This window comes from Macaca nemestrina, chromosome 4 (assembly GCF_043159975.1).
Source record: "Macaca nemestrina isolate mMacNem1 chromosome 4, mMacNem.hap1, whole genome shotgun sequence".
Lineage (NCBI taxonomy): Eukaryota > Metazoa > Chordata > Mammalia > Primates > Cercopithecidae > Macaca > Macaca nemestrina.
The window spans coordinates 116,400,977-116,422,898 of record NC_092128.1 but is presented as its reverse complement, the minus strand read 5'-3'; the positions used below and the strand labels follow the sequence as shown (position 1 = coordinate 116,422,898).

Sequence of the window (21,922 nt, the reverse complement as noted above, 5' to 3'; positions counted from 1 at the left end):
TTAGTAGAAATTCCTTCCCCAGAATCCTCGTTGGCTTGCCCTCAGGATCTTAGTTTACTTTGTTTTACTCAAAGGTGATATCACCCAAAAGGTGGGGAAGGCATTACACATTCTCTCCCCACTCCATTTGGAAATCCCCTAACAAGCATTACTAAAGCCCAGCCCTGCTTACCTGGTGAAATCTCATTAATCTCTTGCCCAGGGCACTGCAATTCCAGTGACTGGTCCACGTGGAGAATTGCTAAAGGAGGTTTCCGTGTGCATTTCAGCTGCCTTTGTAGAGACAGCTCAGCAGGTGATGCCGCCAGGCTGTCCTCAGGAGAGGCAGGTGCTTCACAGCTTCTGCTCTGCAGGCTCGACATCAACATGTGACACTGCGGGAGGAGCGGGCACCTCACCCTCCACAGTGCGTGGCTAGAACAGTCATCCAGCCCACACAGCACTTTCTGTTCCACAACCAGCCCAAACTGCCTTTGCAATGCATTGGAAAAGCCACCCTTCCTCCAGCCAGTAGCTGCTATCTGCTGCAACACAGTTGTCAGAAACACGTAGATCTACAAGGCCTGTTTGTGAAGAGAGCCCCACGATTTGACGCCCTGAGTGGTGGGTGGACCAGGGAACATGACACCCCTTCACAGTTGTGGGACCTCAGTGTCAGAAGCACCAAATGATGTGTCTCACTTTGCACTACCTAAAATGAGTTAGGTTTAGTTCCGTGGGCTAAAAACGGAAGTGAGAAAGGAAAAACCAAGACTTAACACCACAGCCAGCTGATAATGGCCCGAATGTTCAGGAGAAATGACAATGTTTTAAGAGAAGAGCCATCTAAAATGTACTAAGAACAAGCAACCCTTGCTTATGAAAAAGTGGTTAATAAAAGTGTGAACTGGCAAAAGGAAAAGATGATTGTAGCTAAATCTCCAATGTGACGCACACCTATTGGGTGCTGTTATATCTGGGAGTATTAGAAAGAGACAGAATTAGTCTTCCACAGATCAGTGTTAGGAGGTTTGTCAATAAAATGTCTCTCACCCAAGATTGTCAGGGACTAAAGTCATAATGTCTAACATCATTAATTGTCAGAAAAACACAAATGCCACCATACACCTTATGGAGTGGCTAACATTTAGAGCACTTACCACACTAAATGTTGGTGAAAATCTGGTGGGAACATAAAAGAGTCCATCTCTTTTGCACAAGGCTGACCATTTTCAGTAAAGTTCAGCACATACTTACCATGTGACCTGGCAATTTGATTCTTGACTATTTGCACAAGTGAAATGAAAAAGATGTCTTCAGAAAGTCTTGCACAGAAATATTCAAAACAAACTTATTCAAAATAGCAAAAGATGAAAACCAAAGACATACCATGCCTATATGTATCCTTAGAAGGGTTTTGTTTTGTTTTGTTTGTTTGTTGCTAAAGTCTCCAAGTTTTTCTTCCCCCTAACACAGACAGATACACAGGAGTACCTGCTTTTCCTTTTAGATTTTCACCTGACTTTTAGGGTCACATGTATGTGAGCTCAATATGCTTTTCTTAGAGCCATTGGAATTTGCAAGAAGAGTATGTCTACTGGCATTAAAACGAAAGTATTGCCCAAAATGTCAATAAAAATTTTCCAGGAAAGTTCAAAACTTATTTTTAATACACACACTCACATGCACACACACACACACACACACACGCCCATACACACAAACACACAGATTTTCATACAAATAATTGTCTATACCGAAGCCTTATTATTGGGTTCCCATATTTAGGTTAAAAAACTGAAAACAACCCTAAAACAAGCACGTGAGTCCACAGTTTTTTATGTGTCTACACAGTTCAATATTATTCAGCAATAAAAAGAAAGCCGCTACTGATACACACATGAATGTGGGTGGGTCTCTAAAACAAGGCTGAGGGAAAGAAGCCGTGAAGTCTTTTCTACATGTATGCATTGGTTGGTTGGTTGGTTGGTCGGTCGGTCGGTTGGTTGGTTGGTTGGTCGGTCGGTCGGTCGGTCGGTTCGTTGGTTGGTTGTTGGTGCTGACAGGAAGCATGTTGTTCTGGATCCAAGACAGACCTAATGATTCACAGAGCATCTTGTGTCAGCTCCCCCATGCAGCCCCTCCCCATGGGGCAATGCAAGAAGAGCAGTGGACACCTATGCATGTGGTTTGGTTTGTACTACAGGAAGGAGTTCCAAATCATAAATCTTGCAGCTTATGTGGGTGGCTGGTACAGCTGCCTGACTCCCCTCTGGAGGAAAGAGAGAAACCTGTCTTTTTTTGACATAAACAGATCCTCTCGGGTGGGAAGGAGAAGCCTTCAGGTCCATTGCCCTTTGGAATGTAAGCTAATGGCTGCACAGCAGATGAACCATAGTGTCTCTGGAATAACTCCCCATCTCTAACTTTTTAGACATGGTTACCATCAATCATCCTTCAGCCCAGGTGGCCAGGACCTTTTGCTCAAAAGCCCAGATCACACAAAAACTTGAAAATATTCATGGAGTGTTGTTTTTTTGACAGAAACCAGACATTAAAAACTCCATATGGTATAATTTTGTGTTAGGAAATACAAAACATCGAAGTGAATGTGTAGTGATAGAATGCAATCAGCAGCTTTCCGGGGCTGGGACAAGTTGGGTGATTGACGGCAAAGCAGAAATTTCTGAGATGATGGGAATGCTCTATGTCTTAATTTTGGTCATAGTTTCACCACTGTCATATTTGTCAAGGCTTGTCAAACTGAACACTTAAAAGCAGAGCATTTACAGTCACGCTGGAATCCTCAGCAACATTGTTGATAAGCCCAGCTTGGACAGATTCCTTTGAGCTGTTTACACGGAGACTGCTGGGCAGCTTCCAGCCACACTGGTCAATGCTCCTACTTCTATACCCCTCTTTTCTTTCTTTGACTTACATACAAATAGTCAAGTACTGCATAATAATATTTTAGTCCATTATGGACTATATTATAGTGGCCCCAGAAGATGATAATACTGAATTTTTACGGTACTCTTTCCATGTTTAGATAAACAAATGTTTCCCATTGTGTTACAATTGCCTAGAATGTTCAGTATAGTCACATGCTGTACAGGTTCGTGGCCTAGGAGCAATAGGCTATACCATATAGCCCAGGTGTGTAGTAGGCTTTACCATCTAGGTTTGTATAAGTATACCCTGTCATGTTTGCACAATAACAAAATGGCTTAATGACACATTCCCCAGAATGCACATCAGTTTGTTAAGAGATGCGTGACTGTGTATGACTTGTGTACTTGGTTTCACTATATGCACGATATGTAAGTCAAATGTTCCTATAAAGTGAGGGTACCAAAAACTGGAGCCTCTCATTTTCCATTTCTTATACTCTCAAGTCTCACACCTAGCATATCATATGCTCTTTGAAATGATAATAATAATAATAATAGAATCTCATGTTTGAAAACACTGCCACTGTAGGATGGCTCCCCACTCTCAATCACTATATTAACAACATAAGAATGAGTCCAGTTTAGGGAGTTAAGGCTCTGCATCATGGTGTTACATAGCTAAGGCTTCATTGAGCTCTTCCTTTACGTTGGTGTGTAGAATACTCAGAAGTAATACAGCTTCTGTTTTCCTTTTTTTCTTTTTGCCATATGATATTAAAATTGATAGGAAAAGCGCAGCTTCTCTAAAGCTGCAACATGGAGTTACAGAGGAATGTTTAGTGCTTTTTTTTTTTTTTTTGTCTTTCCAATAGCCACTGTTGCTAAAGAATGGAAATTAAGCCATATCCTTTAGCAACAGAGTGATACAGCTGAGCAAAATATTTTTAAAATAAATGTTTCTCTTACATTATAAAGATGACATGTTGTTGTTTGGGAACATTTAGAAGATACAGAAAAAGTAGAAGGGAAAAAATATCAGACTACACTTAAACTCTTGAAAATTGGTTTCTGCCAAAAGGCCCATAATTCTTTTAAATGTCTTTTCCTCACCCCAGTGATTGCTTCATTTCTCTGCTGTTTAGACTCCTCTATCTCATGAGCCCAGAAAAAACTCACTGCTCTTTGTGTTAGAAATCAACATGATTTAGAACTGTTGAATTAGAATCTGGTTATCCCATATTCCATGGAAATGACACATATTATAGGTTGAATCCACCTGGATAATTTCCTGTAATTCCTTAGTCTGGAAACCTCTTGTTAACCCCAGCCACCTCCCACTCATTTTCACACCCATCATCACAAGCTTTTCTTGTTAACAGAATTTCCAAGTTGCACCCACCTGTCCACACACATGCACAGAATTCCTTCTCCTAAAATGGCCCTATTTTAAGGAATCTAAAATATTCCTCAAAAAAATCATGAGAAAAATAAATTCCTTCTTCTACAATGGAAATAGGGGAGAATCAAATATATACAAATCTTGTCTTTGTGGATTTACAGTAGGGAATGTAAGGCACAAGCACAAAAGCACCGAGCTGAGGCAGAAAGTAATGGTTAGCTTATAGAGTAAGCAGAAAAAACGATTCTGAAAACACTATACATGTACACTACAACTGAACAATTAAGTAAAGGAATGGCAGGTGGTAAGAGCCAGGTTTCTCACTGTCGGAGAGGCAACAAGCAAGAGAAGAGGCTCTAATGACCCATATGGTAATGGATTAGACTTGGAAACATCACCGTGAACTCATGTTTATCTTGATATAGAGATAGGCACACATAGAAATGTGTACACACACAGGTTGGTATGCATATGTATTTTCTTGCTCTGTCAGGTGAAAGTGCCTGCAAGCAACTATACCCCAGGCCCAGCAAGCACAGACATCTTGCACCCAGATCTTGGTGTCCAACATCATTCTCTGATGAAAGGAGCCAGGGGTTCTCAGAAAAATTGCTGATTCTAGGACTGGAACAGGAAATAGACAAGATGATCCCGAAGCATCTTACTGTGCCAAAAAGTGAGGAAGTGCTGAAAATAAAACCCAAAACAAACAAACATGACGGGGGCATGTCAAAGGAACACAGAAACCAACTGGAAAAGGTCTCAGTGGCCAAAACTGAAACAATTTGAAAAACAAAATAAAGTAACATTGGATGATAATTCAAAATGTGAAATAAATAAACATGAGTCCATACTGATCAAAATAAAACACTGAATAAATAAATAAATGGGGGTGAAGAGACAAATGTCCTAGGCGGGAGCATTCCAAATAATTTATGTAGAAACTCTGGCCTCTAGAAGATGGAGTAAACTCCTCACCCCTTAAGTGTTGATTGTTCATAGTGTCTTCCATCCAAAGAGTACAGTATGAAAAGAAAAAGAGTAACTTGACAGTGGAGAAACCTCACCAACATAACCTCAACCAGAGATCAGGGTCAACAGCAACAGGGCGAAGTCATGCTGACTGTGCTTACCCTTGACAGGACGTGATGAAAATGGTCCTCTATCTCTGTGGCCTTCCTCCCAAGAACCTATAACTCCAGTCTGTTGATGAGAAAGATGTTAGACAAATAACAGTTAGGAGACATTACACAAAACACCTAACAAGTACTCCTCAAACTGTCAAGATCATCAAAAGCAACAAAATTCTGAGAAACTGTCACAGCTCAGAGGAGCTGGAGGAGATACAACGACTAAATGCCATGCAATACCCACAATGGGATCTTGGATCAGAAAACGAACATAAGGTAAAAATTAAGGAAATCTGAATAAAGTACAGACTTTAGTTAATAACAGTGTTGCAGTGTTGATTCATTAATTGTGACACATGTACCATACTAATATAAGGTGTTAAACAGGTATATGGGAACTCTCTGTACTATCTTTGCAATTTTTCTATAAAATAGAATGAACCTAATGCCTATCAATCAATGAGATATATATATATATATATATACACACACACACACAATGGAATACTATGCAGCCATAAAAAGGAATGAATTAACGGCATTTGCAGTGACCTGGATGAGATTGGAGACTATTATTCTACATGAAATAACTCAGGAATGGAAAACCAAACATTGTATGTTATCACTGATATGTGAGACCTAAGCTGTGAGGACACAAAGGCATAAGAATAAAACAATGGACTTTGGGGATTTGGAGGGGAAGAGTAGGAGGAGAGTGAGGGATAAAAGACTACAAATGTGGTGCAGTGTATACTGCTCATGTGATGGGTGCGCCAAAATCTCACAAATCACCACTAAGTAACTTATTCATATAACCAAATACCACCTGTACCCCAATAACTTATGGAAATTTTTTTTAATTATAAATTAAAATTAGAAATCATAAAATTTATAATTATAAATTAAAATTACATAAATTAAATTAATATAAATTATAACATGATTGTTATAAAGAAACAAATTTTTCCATAAAATGAGATTATTCTAAAATGGAAAGTCTATTTAAAAACAAGTAAATAGAAAGAAAGATGGAGATTCAGAGGGAAGAGAAGTGAAGAAGCATTTTTATGTCTATCAATATGCATTTGATCTTCAAGGCAAGAGTGCTGTTCCTATTTTAACTATGAAAAAACAGTAAAATTCAGCTACTTATCCAGTGTCACAGAGCAAATTCCAGTTGATATAAATATTTGGATGTTTATTCTGTACTGTTTGGTATACTTTTCTATATCTGGATTTCCTTACCAATAAAAGCACTCACTGCTGACTTAAAAGAATGACAGCAGAAAAATTATGGGAGGAATAAAAGATATCAAATCTCCATTCGCAATACATTCCTATAACTTGCCTGGTACTTGAGAGCTTTCAAGATGCTTGCACCAAAAGAAACTATCAGCAGAGTAAACAGGCAACCTACTGAATGGAAGAAAACTTTTGCAGATTACGCATCCAACAAATATCTAATATCCAGAATCTATAACAAACTTTAACAAGTCAACACACACACAAAAACAAACCTCATTATAAAATGGGCAAAGGACATGAACAAACACTTCTCAAAAGAAGACGTACACTCAGCCAACAAGCAGATGAAAAAATACTCAACATAATTAATCATTAGAGAAACGCAAATTAAAAACCACAATGAGATACCATCTCACACCAGTCAGAATGGCTACCATTAAAAATTCAAAGAACAACAGATTCTGGTAAGGTTGCAGAGAACAGGGCTCACTTGTACACTGCTAGTGGGAAAGTAAATAGTTCAGCCAATGTGGAAAGCAGTTTGGAGATTTCTCAATGAACTTGAGACAGAAATACCCTTCAGCCTAGCCAACCCATTATAGGGTATATACCCAAAGAGATACAGATCATTCCACTGAGAAGACCTATGCGTGCATATGTTGATCACAGCACTATTTACAATTGCAAAGACATGGAATCAACCTAGATGCCCATCAGTAGTGTGAATAAAGAAAATGAGGTACATATATACCATGGAATACTACACAGCTATAAAATAACAAAATTATGTTCTTTCAGGGTAATGGCTGCAAGTCTAAGCAAATTAAGACAGAAACAGAAAACCAAACACCACATATTCTCACTTGTAAGTGGGAACTAAACATAGAGCACACATGGACACAAAGAAGGGAACAATAGACACCAGACATACTATTCTAGGTGGTGAAAATTTTCTGCATCTTGGCTATGCAATTGTATTCATTTCTCAAAACTCATTAAAATATGCACTTAAAAGTTGGTTTTTTAAAGTATAAATTCCTAAACCTCACCAAAACATATTTGCAATAAACATCTCCCCGTGCCTTGCCCCACAGACACGATATCATGCTGTTATAAAAATAGTGTATATACAATTTTTTGAGAACTCTCTTCCCACTGGATATACTTTTTGAATAGCTTTCCCTGTTGCTGCACTATTGTGAGTCTGAAATGCTGCCATTCAGGATGGTCCTAGGCTCCACCCGCTGGAGGAAAAACAGCTAATCCAATGAGATCCAACATGTGATAAGACCAGCATCCTGAGTGTGCTTTCTGGTGTTGTGAAAGTAATTGACGTGCCACCAGTCCCAAACTCACATTTTCTCCGTGAGCTATCTGGGGGATGCAATCGTGTCAGAGAGCTGGGAGGCATCAGAAGTGAGGCTGGCACAGACCCCTCTGAGCAGGCCAGGGATGCGTCTCTCCTCCCATTCTCTCAGACACTCCCTAGTGTGAAGCTGCTGACTCCATGCCATGTGTACTTTTAGAAGTGAAATGCCCCAGCCCACTTCACTCTCGGCACCTATGGATTGGAGTGAACACTGAAGTTAGCAGACATCTGAATAAGAATTGAAAAGAAATCCAAATAGAAAAACCACATTCCCTTCCAGTCAAGTTAAAGCCATAATTTTAAATTAATCACTCACATTCTGTTCAGAGATTATTTTCTTGGTCTATGGCATAGTATCCCAGGATATTCATAACTGGTAATAAAAATTATGAGGGCAATTAAAAATACCAAGACTCAGGTTCCCCACAATGAGCCAACCAAATGGACCATCATCCATCCCGAGGGCAACCATTAGGTGCCTTCTCTGATGGCCTCTTCCAGAGGGCTTCTCCAATTACAAAAGTCTGTGACTTGTGATGACATAATCTCCTAAAACCCCAAATCTTCTGCAGATTCCTCTAACTCCAGTAACCCCCAAAGCAGGGCAAACTAAATGGATAGTCCATTTCCTTCCCAGGGGATAGAGTCAGAGTCATTAAAAGTGGTCTTTAATGTGAGAAATTGAAAAGGAGTTGGGAAAGTGATAATAACTTCTCCAAGACCAGAAGAATGTCATTAAAGACATGGGAAAGCAGTGAGAACTCTGCTCACTTTGGGCAGTTACTGCTTGATGTTGAAAACATAAAGGAGTTCATGGGGAATGAGACAAAGCTTTCATGCTATGAGGAGTGACTTCCAGGGTAAGCAAGGTCCTGAAGGAGATGTACTCTAGGGCAGGTGAAGGAGTGGCCACTTCAAACAAAAACAACAGCATAAAAGGGGCATAGAGGGGAGAAGCGGTACTACAGGTAGGGAGGAGGGGAGAGGGTCACACCTGGGGCAGACCACAAACATTGGCAGAAAGAGGAGGGGGACAGAATAGAGCAGCCCAGAACCATGGGTGCCTTTCTTCCCATTGTGCAATTTTTTGTTTGTGTGTTTTTGTTTCTGAGACAGAGTCTCACTCTGTTGCCCAAGGTGGAGTGCAGTGGTGGTGCTATCTCGGCTCACTGCAACATCCATCCCCCAGGTGCAAGCAATTCTCCTGCTTCAGCCTCCCCTACTGAGTAGCTGAGATTACAGATGCCTGCCGCTGTGCCCCACTAATTTTTATATTTCTAGTAGAGATGGAGTTTCACCATCTTGGCCAGGCTAGTCTTGAACTCCTGACCTTGTGATTCCTCCACCTCGGTCTCCCAAAGTGCATTTTTTGATGCTGAGTAAAACTGAAAACTGTGCCCCAGTGGAAGGCTGTCATCCCACACACCTTACACTCATGAAGTTTCTCCCCAGTGCAAACTCTGATGCAGAACCTAGTTGATTTTTCAACTGGATGCTTTCCCACATTCCTGGCATTCATGAAATTCTCCCCCAGTGTGTGTTCTTTGCTGCACTGTGAAGCAAGAGACACAGGGAGCCTTTGCCAGCATTCCCCACGTTCACAGACATTTTCCCAGCACGGAATCTCTGGTGCTAAAGAAATACCCACCTCGGGCAGAAGGCCCTGCATGCTCTTTACATTCATAACGTTTCTCTCCCTGTAGACTCTGTGATGCTGAATCGGGACAAAGGAAGACTAAAACTACACCCACATCCTTTACATTTGTAGGGCTTCTCCTTGGCATGAATGCACACTCATGCACCGAAAAGCATGTTCATATTCCTTACATTCAAAGGGTTTCTCCCCAGTGTGGGTTCTCTGATGCTAAATAAGTTTTTCATTATATCTGAAGGTTTTCCCAAAGTCCTTACATTTCTAGGGCTTCTCTCCATTATGAAGTTTCTGATGTTGGAGGAGGGATTTTCTTCCCTCCTTTCTTTCCTCCTTCCCAATGCTCGATGAAGACATTGTCCACATGCTTGATATGAGTAGGGCTTTTTCCCAGTGTGGATTTTCTGGCACCATGACCATTTCAACCCATATCTGAAACCTTTCCCATCTTCTTTCCACTGTAGAGCTTCTCACGAGCAGGGATCCTGTGGAGCTCGTGAAGATCTGAATGTCAGTTGAAATATTTGCTACATGTATGGAATATCTGCATCCTAGCAATGCTCTGAATTGCAATGAGGTGTGTGCTGACTTCACTTTTTCCCAATTTCTTGGCTATCTCCTCTTTAGAGGGTGGAGGGTTATAATCTTGGGCTGTCAAAACCCTAAATTCTCTGCTCTTTAATTTTGTTTTCTTCCCCGTGTCGTACAGCTGCAGCTTCTCTGAACCGTCCCTGAGGTCAGAGTCCTGGGGAACATCAGCAATGCTGCCCTGGACATCTGACGCTCAGGCTCCTCTGGAATGTTCAGCTTTGGACCTGGTTCCCACTCCCGGTCTTGGTTTTTCCACCTATGCAGCATCTCTCAGAGCCTCTTCATCCATGGGTGCCCAAGGATCAATGCTGTTTTTGTTTGTTTGTTTGTTTGTTTTTGTCTTTAGTTTTCTAAAGTTCAAGTAAGATATGTTTTGCTTTGTAATTATTTAGGCTTATCTTGTTTGGAGAACACTCAGCTTTTTTAAAGTGTTGCTTTATGTTCTTTGTCAAATCAGAGACATTTTCAGCCTTTGTTTCTTTAGGCAGTTTCTCAGCCCCACGCTTTTAGTCCCCTCCTTCTGGGACTCTGATGGTACAAATGTTAGATCTGTGTTACTGTCTCACAATTTCCTCACTGTTGTTCATATTAGGTAATTATACTGCTATATCTTCAAGTTCACTGATTCTTTCTTTTATAGTCATCCTGTTAACAAGCATATCCAGCAAGTTTTAAATTTCAATCATTGTATTTTTCAATTCTATCATTTCCTTTCAGTTCTCTTTCACAGCTTCTTTTCTTTGATTCCACTTCTACTTTTTAATTTGTTTCAGGAGTACTTGTAATCGCCTGATACAATCTTTAGCAAAAAGAGCAAAGCTGAAGCTGAAGACATCATACTACCAGACTTCGAAATACACTGTTGGGGTTCAGAAAAAAGTAGCCCAAAATGAAAGCCTCAGAATCAGCCTCAGAAACAAAAGTTTTTCTTTGACTTTTCATGCCTTCCTGTCTCTCAGTCCCATTCTTCCCTGAGGCTTGCCATAGAAACTAGAATTCCCATTTGCTAATGTGACTCATAGAAACCAGAATCTCTTTTCCCTAAAGACAGTCATAAAACCTAAACATAGTACTCTAATTTTTTCTCCACCTTGCTATGTAAAAGCTGGCCACAGAAAAAAGTTACCTGATCTACCTTGCTTGACTATGGGTCATAAGACCCCCCATTCCAGAGAGGATCCTGCTCTGCACCCAGAAGGAAGGAATGCTGCTCAGAGAGGCTAAGAGGAATACTGACAGACAGGCCTTGCTGGGTTTCCCCACTCCATCTATTAGCATTACATCATGCCCTTTTTGTCCACTCGTATTTCTTCAAAACTGTTCACACTTTGTTGAACCTAAGCACAAAAGTGGACAATTTCCCCTGAATCTTCATTCTGAAGAGGTCTTCATTCTGAAGGTCTCTGTTTACACATGTTAAATAAATGTGTATGCCTTTATTAATACACGTTTTGCAAGTTGATTTGTCAATGAATTTTCTGAGGGCATGGGGGAAATCTCCCCTTGGTCCCTGCAATACTGCAAAGCTATCATGGCCAAAACAATATGACACCTGCACAAAAACAGACACATAGACCAACAGAGTGGAATAGAGAGCCCAGAAAGGAATCCACACATCTAGAGCTAACTGATTTTTAACAAAGGTGAGGAAAAGGCAGTCCCTTTAATAAATGCCGCTGAAAAAACTGGATATCCACATGCAAAAGAATGAAAAAAATCAACTCAAAATAGATTAAAGACTTAAATGTAAGACCCCGAACTATGAAAGAACTAGAAGAAAATACAGGGCAGATGTCCATGACGTTGGTACGGGCAAATAATTTTTGGCTAAGACCTCAAAGGCATAAGCAACAAAAGCAAAAATAGACAAATAGAATTACATCAAATTGAAACGCTTCTGAGGTAGGAGAATGGCGAGAACCTGGGAGGCAGAGTTTGCAGAGAGCCGAGATTGCGCCACTACACTCCAGCCTGGGCAACAGAGCAAGACTCCGTCTCAAAAAATAATAATAATAAAAATAATAAGAAAATAAAAAATAAAATAAAAAGCTTCTGGACATCAAAAAAATCAACAAAGTAAAGCAATTACTCACAAAATGGGAAAAAATGTTTACATACTATAGAAGTAGATTATTTCAATAGCCCTATCACTAAAAGGAAAATTGTGCTAAGAATTTTTTAATGAAATCTTAATTTAATCAAGATTTGACTTTCAAAACGAAATCTCTAAACCCAGACAATTTCACTGGGAAATTATACCAAAGTTTTAAAGAATTATTAGCAATGATTCTACACAATCTATTCAGGAAAATTGAAGAAAGGAGGTTCATTTGCCAGTTCATTTTATGAAGCTAGTATTATCATGATGCCAAAACTAAACAAAGACAAAACAAAAAAGGAAAAAAGAAGGCCAATATCCCTCATGAATATAGACGCAAAATTCCTTAACAAAATACTAACAAATAGAATTCTGTAATACATAAAAAGAAGTATACACTATAACTACGTGGCGTTTACTCCAGGGTTGCAAAGCTAGTTCAATATTCAAAAATCAATCAACACAATGCACCATATCAACAGGCAAAAATGGAACAATTACATGATCTTAGCAACCAAAGCAGAAGAAACATCTGAAAAAAAAAATTCAACACTTACTCATAGTGAAAGCTCTCAGAAAAATAAGAGTGCAGGTGAACTTCCTCATCTTGATAGGGACCAGCTGCACAAAACCTATAGCTCACATTATACCTAATGATGACAGACTGGATGTGTCCTAACATCAGTAACTACATAAGAATGTCTCCTCTCATCACTCTTAGCCAACATAGTGCTAGGCATTCTCACTAGTGGAATGTAAAATATTTAGATGTAAATCTAACAAGACGTGTGTGTGACAGACATAACACATTTATGAGCTGGAAGACTCAACACAGTAAAGTTGTAAATTTAAATACTGATTTAATGAAATTGCTATTAAAATCTTAGCAGGAATTTTGTTGATATAGACAAGATTATACTGAAACTCATAAGGGAAGGCAAATAAATTAGAATAGCTAAAATAATTTTGAAAAAGAAATAAAATGGGGTAAACAAGTCCATTCAATATTAAGGATTATTATATAGCTATAGTAATCAGGACTATTTGATGCTGGTAGAAGGACAGGCAGAGATTTAAAAAACAGAACAGAAATAAACATAAATAGGCCCAACTGATTTTTGACAAAGGTATATAAATAATTCAACAGAGCAAAGATAGCCTTTTCAACAAATGATGCTGGTGCAATTGAATATCAATAGGCAAAAGTAAATGAACAAATGTCAAGTTAGAGCTAAGTCTTATACTTTATATAAAAATTAATTAATGATGAATCACAGACTTATATGTAAAAAGTAAAACTATAACTTGTTTATAAAAACATTCAGAGAAAAATGGAGGCATCTTTGCTTCTATCTAGGAGGAGCTGAATGAGTGAATTACCTAAGCTTCCGTCTAGGAGGAGATCTGTTAAACGTCATGTAAATACGGGAGACGATACATCGATGATAACTGAAACCAATGAAACAGACAACAACAACAGAGAAAATCATGAAGCCAAAATCTGGTTATTTGAAAAGATCAGTAAGTTGGCACAATTCAAGTCAGATTAATTCAATAAAAAGGACAGAAAACAAATTTAAGAATAAAAAAGAGGATACACTCACAGTTCTACAGACAGAAAAAAATTAAGAGGATATAATTAATAAGATTTTGTCAATAAAACTGGCATTTTAATAAAATAGCAACTTCAGTGAGAGATATAAATTACCAAAATTGACTCCCAAAAATAGAGAATATGAGTGACTCTGTATTAATGAAATTTAATTTAATTAAGATCTGCTCACAAAGAAAATTCCAGATCTCAATGGCTTACCTGATGAAATCAACCAAACACTTACCAAGAAGTCACAGCAATTTTACACAAATTTCTCCATAAAATGTAAGAGAAAAGAATATTTCCCAGCTTACTGCAAAAGCTCAGCATTAGGCTGATACCAACACCAAACGAAGATATCGTAAGAAATGAAAGTTAGAGACCAGTCACTCTCATGAAAAAAGTCACAGTAAAATTCTTTGTGAAATATTAACCTATCCTCAGATACACCAGGCCCTGTGCCTGGTCTGTATTTTGAATGGGAGGATGGGGGACATGGAAAAAGAAAAAAGTATCAGCAAATAGAATTTATCAAATTATGAAAAGATATTGCATCATGGCCTAAAGACATTTAACCAATGAATACAAGGTCTAACAATGAAATTCACCATTTTAAAAAATAAAGGAGAAAAGTCTTATGATCATTACTACAGATGTGTGTATGTGTGTAATATAACATAACACATACATAAATATATGATACATACCTGCACATATACATGAGCAATGATTCTATCTATTTACAGATAGGTAAGTTTTTCATAGATACCCTTTATCAAGTTAAGGAAGTTTCTTTCTATTCCTAGTTAGCCAAGATTTTTTAAAATCATGGATATGTGCTAACTTTTATCCATATCTATCTATCTCTCTATCTAACTACTTATCTATTCATCTATCCATCCATATATCCAAATATAGATGCCTTCCCCTAAAATTAGGGACAGAGGAGGCAGAATGTCTACTCACTGCTTCTATTAAATTGATGACCCAGGACAATAAGGCAGGACCAATTAATAAACGTTATATATATTAGAAAGGAAGAATCAAACTGTGTCTTTTAACAAATTACATGTTCAAATTCATAGAGAATGCTAAGGTATCTGCAAAAAAAAAGCTACTAGAGTTAACATATGAGTTTAGCGAGGACACAGGATTCAAAGTCAATACACAAAACTCAAATAAATATATGCACATTTATTTACATAATATGCATATATTTGGAAAGAACAACTGCATTTGAAGTTTAAAAACTAATGCCATCAAACACACCATATAAAATAATGCAATTTATTTCATAGAAATTAATTTAGCAAAATATGTGCATGGTATAAAACCTGACTCAGAGCAATGAAAGAAACAAAGAGATATACCATATTTATGCATTGGAAGGCTCGGTATTATTAAGATATCGTATTTTACTAATTGATCTGGAGATTCAAAACGATCCAAAGTAAAATTCCAGGAGTCTTTTTGTCGTTGTCATTGCTGAGAAACTGACGATTTGATCCTAAAATTAGATGGAAATGTAAAGGATATAAAATAACCAAAATAATTTTGAAAAGTTAGAACAAAGTTGCAAAGATTATATGTTTTCAAGACTGTTGGGAATATCAAATGGTACCACATTGTGAAAGACAATTTTGCTGTCTGTTATAAAGTTAAACATTTACTTACTACATAATCCGGAAACTTTATTCCTAGGTATTTACCCAAGAGAAATGAAAACATATATCCACATAAAATTTGCACACAAAAGTTCATAGCAGCTTTTTTCATCATGGCTCCAAACAGGGAACAACCTAAATGTTCAACAATAGGTGAATGGGTAAACAAACTGTGGTACAGTCACACAGTAGAACACTAGCAACTGTACAAAAAAAGTTATGCTAGAACTATTAAGGTCTGAATGTTTATGTTCCCCTAAAATTCATATGTTGAAATCCTAACTTCCAATGTGATGGTCTTAAAATATACAGTCTTTGGGAATGATTAGGTCACAAAGGTGGAGTCCTCCTGAATGGGACTAGTGCTCTTACAAAAGAAGCCCCAGAGAGTTCCTTCATCCCTTCCACCCTATGGGACACAGAGAGACTGCGTCGTCTGTGAACCAGGAACCCAACCTTCCCCTGATGCTGAATCAGCCAATGCCTTGATCTTGGACTTCTAGCCTCTAGAACTGTGAGAAATAAGTTTCTGTTATTTATCAACCACCCAATTTTTAGTATTTGTGTTATAGCAGCTCAAATAGGTTAAAACAGGAACACACACAACATGAATAAATCTCAGAACATCATGCTGACAAAGCAAAAAGCCAGACACAAATGTGTGCATGCTGTATAATTCCATTCTTGTTAAAACGGTAGGGGGAATGTAATCTACGGTGACAAGAAAGAGATCAGCAGTTGCCTGGTGATGGAATTCTGGGGGATTGACTGAGATGGGGGAAAGTGAACTTTTGGGGTCTTGGAGATATTTTTTATCCTCTATGTTGTGGTAGCTACACAGGTTTATGAATTTATTAAAACTCATCCAAATGTACACTTAAATAAACTTTATCATATGTCTATTATACATTATATGTAGATGCAGTAGCTTCTCAAAGTAAACTGATATGGTTTGGCCATGTCTTCACCCAAATCTCATCTTGAATTATAGCTCCCACAATTCCCATGTGTCATGGAAGGGACCCAGTGGGAGGTAATTGAATTATGGGAGCGGGTCTTTCCCATGCTATTCATGATAGTGAATAAGTCTCACAATATCTCATGGTTTCGTAAAGCGAAGTTCCCCTGCACAAGCTCTCTCTTGCCTGCTACCATGTAAGACATCCCTTGCTCTTCCACCATGATTGTGAGGCCTCCATAGTCATGTGGAACTGTGAGTCAATTAAACTTCTTTCCTTTATATATTGCCCAGTCTTGGGTATGTCTTCATTAGCAGTGTGAGAACAGACTATTACACAAAGGTTGAATTAGTGTGTGTGTGTGTGTGTGTGTGTGTGTGTGTGTGTGTGTGTCTATGTAATGGAAATCAATATTAAGAAAGATGGGTCAATGATCCCAATGCGTGTCATGGGCACAAACTTTCACTTTCATCTTGTGTTTGTAGTAGGGTGCACATGGGGTAGATCCCTAACCAGGAGACTTTCCACACACCAAAGAACATCCTGACAATTTCCAAGTAGCCTCGGTGGAGGGCTCTTGAAGAAACAGGAGGGCAGGTGCTCTGGGCTGACAAAGGGAAGAGCCATTTGGGCAACACAGGGTGCCTGTGCACACAGGAGAGGCCTGTGACTGGGGCTTCTTGGAGAGGACTCTTGTTCCCAAAGCTATAGGCAGCCTTGCTCCAGCCCCTGGCCTACCTCCTGCTGCCAGACAGAAAGTCTGTGGGGCCAGAGACGTCCACACTGTGCCTGTGCCCCCTCCCTCCTAGAACACACTCTGGGTTCTGAGACCCCAGACACCTTCCCCAGTATGGACTGTACCCCTGTGTTTGCCCTGGGTGGCACAGGAAGTGGGGTTGGGGGCCTCCAGGAGCACTTGCCAGGCCCCAGTGGTACAGGATGGAGCTGTCTGGGGAGAGGAAGTCCAGAGCTGGGGCTGTGGCCATTGGTTCTTTTCTCCCTTTCGGCAAATCTTACGGTGGGGCAGCCGGGAAGGTTCCTTTTCCCTGTTTTCTCTGCCCAGGTGTGTGTGTTTCAGAATAGAGAGGTCAATACATATTTTTAAATAAGTTAAAAATATGTAGCTAGACAGACAAGTAGAAGGGTGGATAAACTAAACAAGCAAAACTGCTCCAGAGAGAAGAAAACGCCAGAGGTGCATGGTGGCTGACTCTGGACAGAGCTCCCTGATCTGTATGATTCCTGTCTTCCCCATGACACTGGCCCGGCTCAACCCTCTCCCATCCCACATGAAGGGATCTAGTGTCTTTTGTGTCCTCACTAAGCAGACGGGTCCTGTCAGTCACACTAGGATAAACCATAATTCAAGAGGAATATCTCATGGTTTCTCAGTCATGGCTTCTCAGCCTTTTGGCTAAGACCAAGGGTCAAGTGGCGTACCTGCTGGTGGGAGCTTGTTTCCTTCACAGGATGCAGTCCCACAGCTCACGTGGGGGCCTGGGAAGATGTTTCAGAAGTGAGTCCAGCTGGGAGACTTTGTGACTGGATGGGAATAACTCACAGCAGCTGGCGATGACTGAGCTTCCTGTCCCAGAGATGCCAGCCATCGGACAGCAAGCAGAGCCTGGCTCTCCTGGGCACCTCATCATGGGAGCTTGGGGCTGACCTGTTGTGTAACAGGCACTGCTTTTTGTAGTGGCCACAGGTGCTGTTACCACGAAAAATACCAAATATTAGAAGAATATGAAATGTCTGGAACTAAATCGTCACAGAGGAGGAGGAGGAGGGGGAGAAGCAGGAGGAGGGAGAGAAGGAGGAGGAGGGAGAGAAGGAGGAGGAGGGAGACAGAGTAGGTGATTCCTTGCAGAACTTCCCCCTCTCTGCTCACTTTTGTAGTCATTGCTGTGATCCCAGTAAGGCAGGATCCTGTAAAATATTGAAAATCGTTTCAAATCTTCCCCAAGGAAAAAGAATGAATGGCAATCTTACTGCTTTTAAACCAACTTGGTGTAGTTGAGTTGTGAGCCAACATGCTAACTTTGAAGGGGCCTCCAAAGCTTTTGACGAGCCTAAATGGAAAATCCATCTTCTTCCCAGGCGGAGGCTATGCCGCAGCAGTTCTGTATGTAAACCCAATTACCACGGAAAGAGCATTTTTGTGGCGTATCGACTAAGAAAATGATCAGGCTGCTCTTTCTTGTGGTATTGGAACTGAGGACGAGGAAGTCTTCCCAGCCCAATCCTCTTAAGCCAGCAGAATGATTCTAGAGGAAGAGAAATCTAAGACTCGGCTCAAGTCAAACACAGTCAGACAGCAGGGACAGCCTGGGGTAGGACTTAAAGAAAGAATCAAGGGAAATATAGCATTTTCCACCACAAAAATATTTAGGACGTAGCTATTTGATACCCTGACTGTTCTAAAGTTACTTTTTTCAGGAGGACATTAAAGCATGATATGTTATCAAATTGTTTTGTAAAGTGTGTTGCACTCTCAGAGAATATTATAATATTAGCTTACAAATTGTCACAGAGCAGTCATCACACACTTAAATTCTTTTTGCCTTTCTTCAAAGTTTTAGCCAGAGGAAGAACACTTCAAACATTTCACTTCGCAGCCTTTCTTCTGTCTTTTCATTTGTTTGCATCTCAGCTTACTTAGAATGTTTAACATCTTGCAATCATAAACGTGAACATAACCAGTGTGTAAAAGTCTCAGCCACTGACCCAGTGTGGAGAGCAAGTGAACTGTGCAGCCAGCTGTGGCCCCAGCCCATGCTGCCTTCATGCTTCAGGTACCTCCAGACCGCACTACAGTGCTGACACAGTGTCCCAGCTCTGCGCTGCTTTCTCAGGCTGCAGCCACAGGGGGAGAATGAACACACAAACATGTGGATGGAAATCTCCTGTTTGAAAGCCTTGCTCTTCATGCAACGTTCAACATTCCTGTGGACTCTGGGATAATTAACCCCCTAGGAATAGTTCTCTGCACTCTCTAACACCCGGGCTCCATACTGCTCAAGCTCACAGCAGGACTCATTGTGCCAGAATGTGCTTCCCTCTTTCTGGGCACCTGCAGGGATGAAGCACATTTTCTTCATCCCATTCACACTGAACCAAATCCGTTTCTTCTTCCTGCTCAGCACACATGGCTTGGCTCAACCGCATGGCCCAGCCTCCCCAGCAGCTCAGAATGGCCAGGCCACCAAGTCCTGGCAGGCCCAGAACTCCTCATCAGTGTGATGGGTTCACTCCACACTGGCCCATACAAAGTTCCCAGGTGATCCTCCATGCCTTTTCCTTTCTGAGTGACAGAAACACCCAGGCAGTGGGTAAGCCACACATTGGAAATGAGACAGCAGCTATCACCACAGGCCTCTGAGCAACCACATGAGGAATGACTGCCTCCCAAAATGCTAGCCTTGGACTAAGAAACAAACATACTTTTTGGATTTTAAGCAACTGAAAACCTCAGATCCATCCATGAACCTCAGATCCACACTGTTGAAACACAAGAAACAGAGGGACATGCGGAGCAGGATGTCATTTACATAAAACTCAACAACACAAAAGGCAAAACAATGTTGTGCTTAAAGACCCGTGCGTATGTGATCAAACTAAAATATCAAGGAAAGATCAACCCAGAATGTAGGGAGGGAGTAAGGAAAGTAATTGGGAAGAACTATAGATGGGCTCCTAAAAACTCTGCTAAGGCTCTGCTTCTGAAACTAGACATTGGGTCCATTGGTTTTCATCTTATTATTATTCCATAAATGACACCAGTAGGTTTTACATACATTTTCATGTCTATTACATATAAAATAAATTAAAATAAAATAAAAGAGAAGATAAAAAAGAATTCAGTGGGATTTCCCCCACCGCTAGGATGAAAGCAGGGCTCCTCAGCATGATCCCTAGGACTTCTGATGACCCCCCTCCTTGTCATCCTCCCATGGGACTGTCCATCTTGGAGCATCCTAGTCTCTGCACTTAGTTCCCTTGGGAAAGCCCTTCCTTCTCATATACATTTGGTGAACTCTCGCTAGACTTTGGGATAACTTCAAGATGGAGCCACTTCAGCAGGTGCCGACCCTTCCTGGTGCTCTGCAGGAGCAGGTACCTGTGCTTATTGTGGCCAGAGCCCTGAGACCCCTCATGCAGCCTCTGCCTGATCCTGCCTGGGAGCTGAGACCTCAAGGTTTCAGGACTCCATCTCGTCCATTTCTACAAGTAAAGCTGTCAACAGGAAGTCATGTGAGCTTTCCTCAGTGAACACTTAAGGGGAAAAAAAACAAAGAGGGAGAGAAAAGGGGAGTAGGGAGGAAAAGAGAGAGAAGGAGAGAGGAAAGAGTGATTAAAGGTGAATCATTGAATATAAATCTTAGCAACACATAGTATTTTATCTGCATAACATTTATAATTAAAAATTATCTATGTAGGAAACATGCAGATGCCAAACACCAGGACCATTCTTTTCAATAAATATATTTCTGTATGATTTCTCTGTTAACCATGGTAATACATTAATATGTTATGTTTAAAACTTTGCTTTCACACTTATTATTTCCTTACCTTTTAGACCACTAATTAGCGGAGCATCTGGTAATTATATTCACACTCGCATCATTCAATGATTCTTCAAAGCAACTGGTACACATTCATGTTGGCCAGTGTCCAGAGTTGAAGGAGAGGTGGACATCTGTAGAACTCCTGGTGCCAGAAGGGAATATAATTGAATTAACATGTTTCCTTTCTCCCAGTTTCAAAGGTGCATTGTTGACTACTAATTTTTCCTGTGTTTTTTGAAGGTTATGTCTGCTTAAAATTGGAGGAGTTGATACAATGCAGAACTGTCTTAATTTTGATAATGAATAAAGTATTAAATAACAGAAGGGATTAATACAAGTCAAAGAGCAGCATGGGATCTGAGCCAAATCCACAAATTCATCTCCCTACTTTACACATGAGGAACAATGTGGCCCAGCAAACATCTCGCCAGCATCACCAAGCTCCTTTCTAATAGAGTGCGGACCAATTGTCTCTCAAGGCACAGTTTAATGCCAACTCCTTTCTACCGTTCTACCTTAAATAACAATGCTGTGAATAATAAAAAAAAATAATTAGCAGGTAGAGAATGCAGAGTGCCAGGGGCAGATTTTAGTGTCTAAGGCATGTGAATTCATGGGACAATCCTGCTGACCTGGTATGGAACACATTCATAATGTCCATGTTACAGTTGTGGGAACAGAGGCATAGGGTGCATCAGTGCATTGACCCAAATCCTACTGCTGGCAGGAGGCACAATCAGAATTGAACTCAGGTCTATGTGGGAGCCAGACTGAACTCTTTCCTTTG

At 40.1% G+C, this 21,922-nt stretch overlaps 1 long non-coding RNA gene across 1 annotated transcript; it reads right to left on the bottom strand.

Annotated features, from left to right (window-relative positions):
* Positions 1–1,811: 1,811 nt before the first annotated feature.
* On the bottom strand, positions 1,812–14,312 carry LOC105494240 (uncharacterized). Its single transcript, XR_011621686.1, has 4 exons — positions 14,192–14,312; positions 13,734–13,802; positions 5,403–5,472; positions 1,812–2,075 (listed from the first exon to the last, which is right to left on the bottom strand). It is a non-coding gene; the product is annotated as an uncharacterized lncRNA (long non-coding RNA).
* Positions 14,313–21,922: the final 7,610 nt, after the last annotated feature.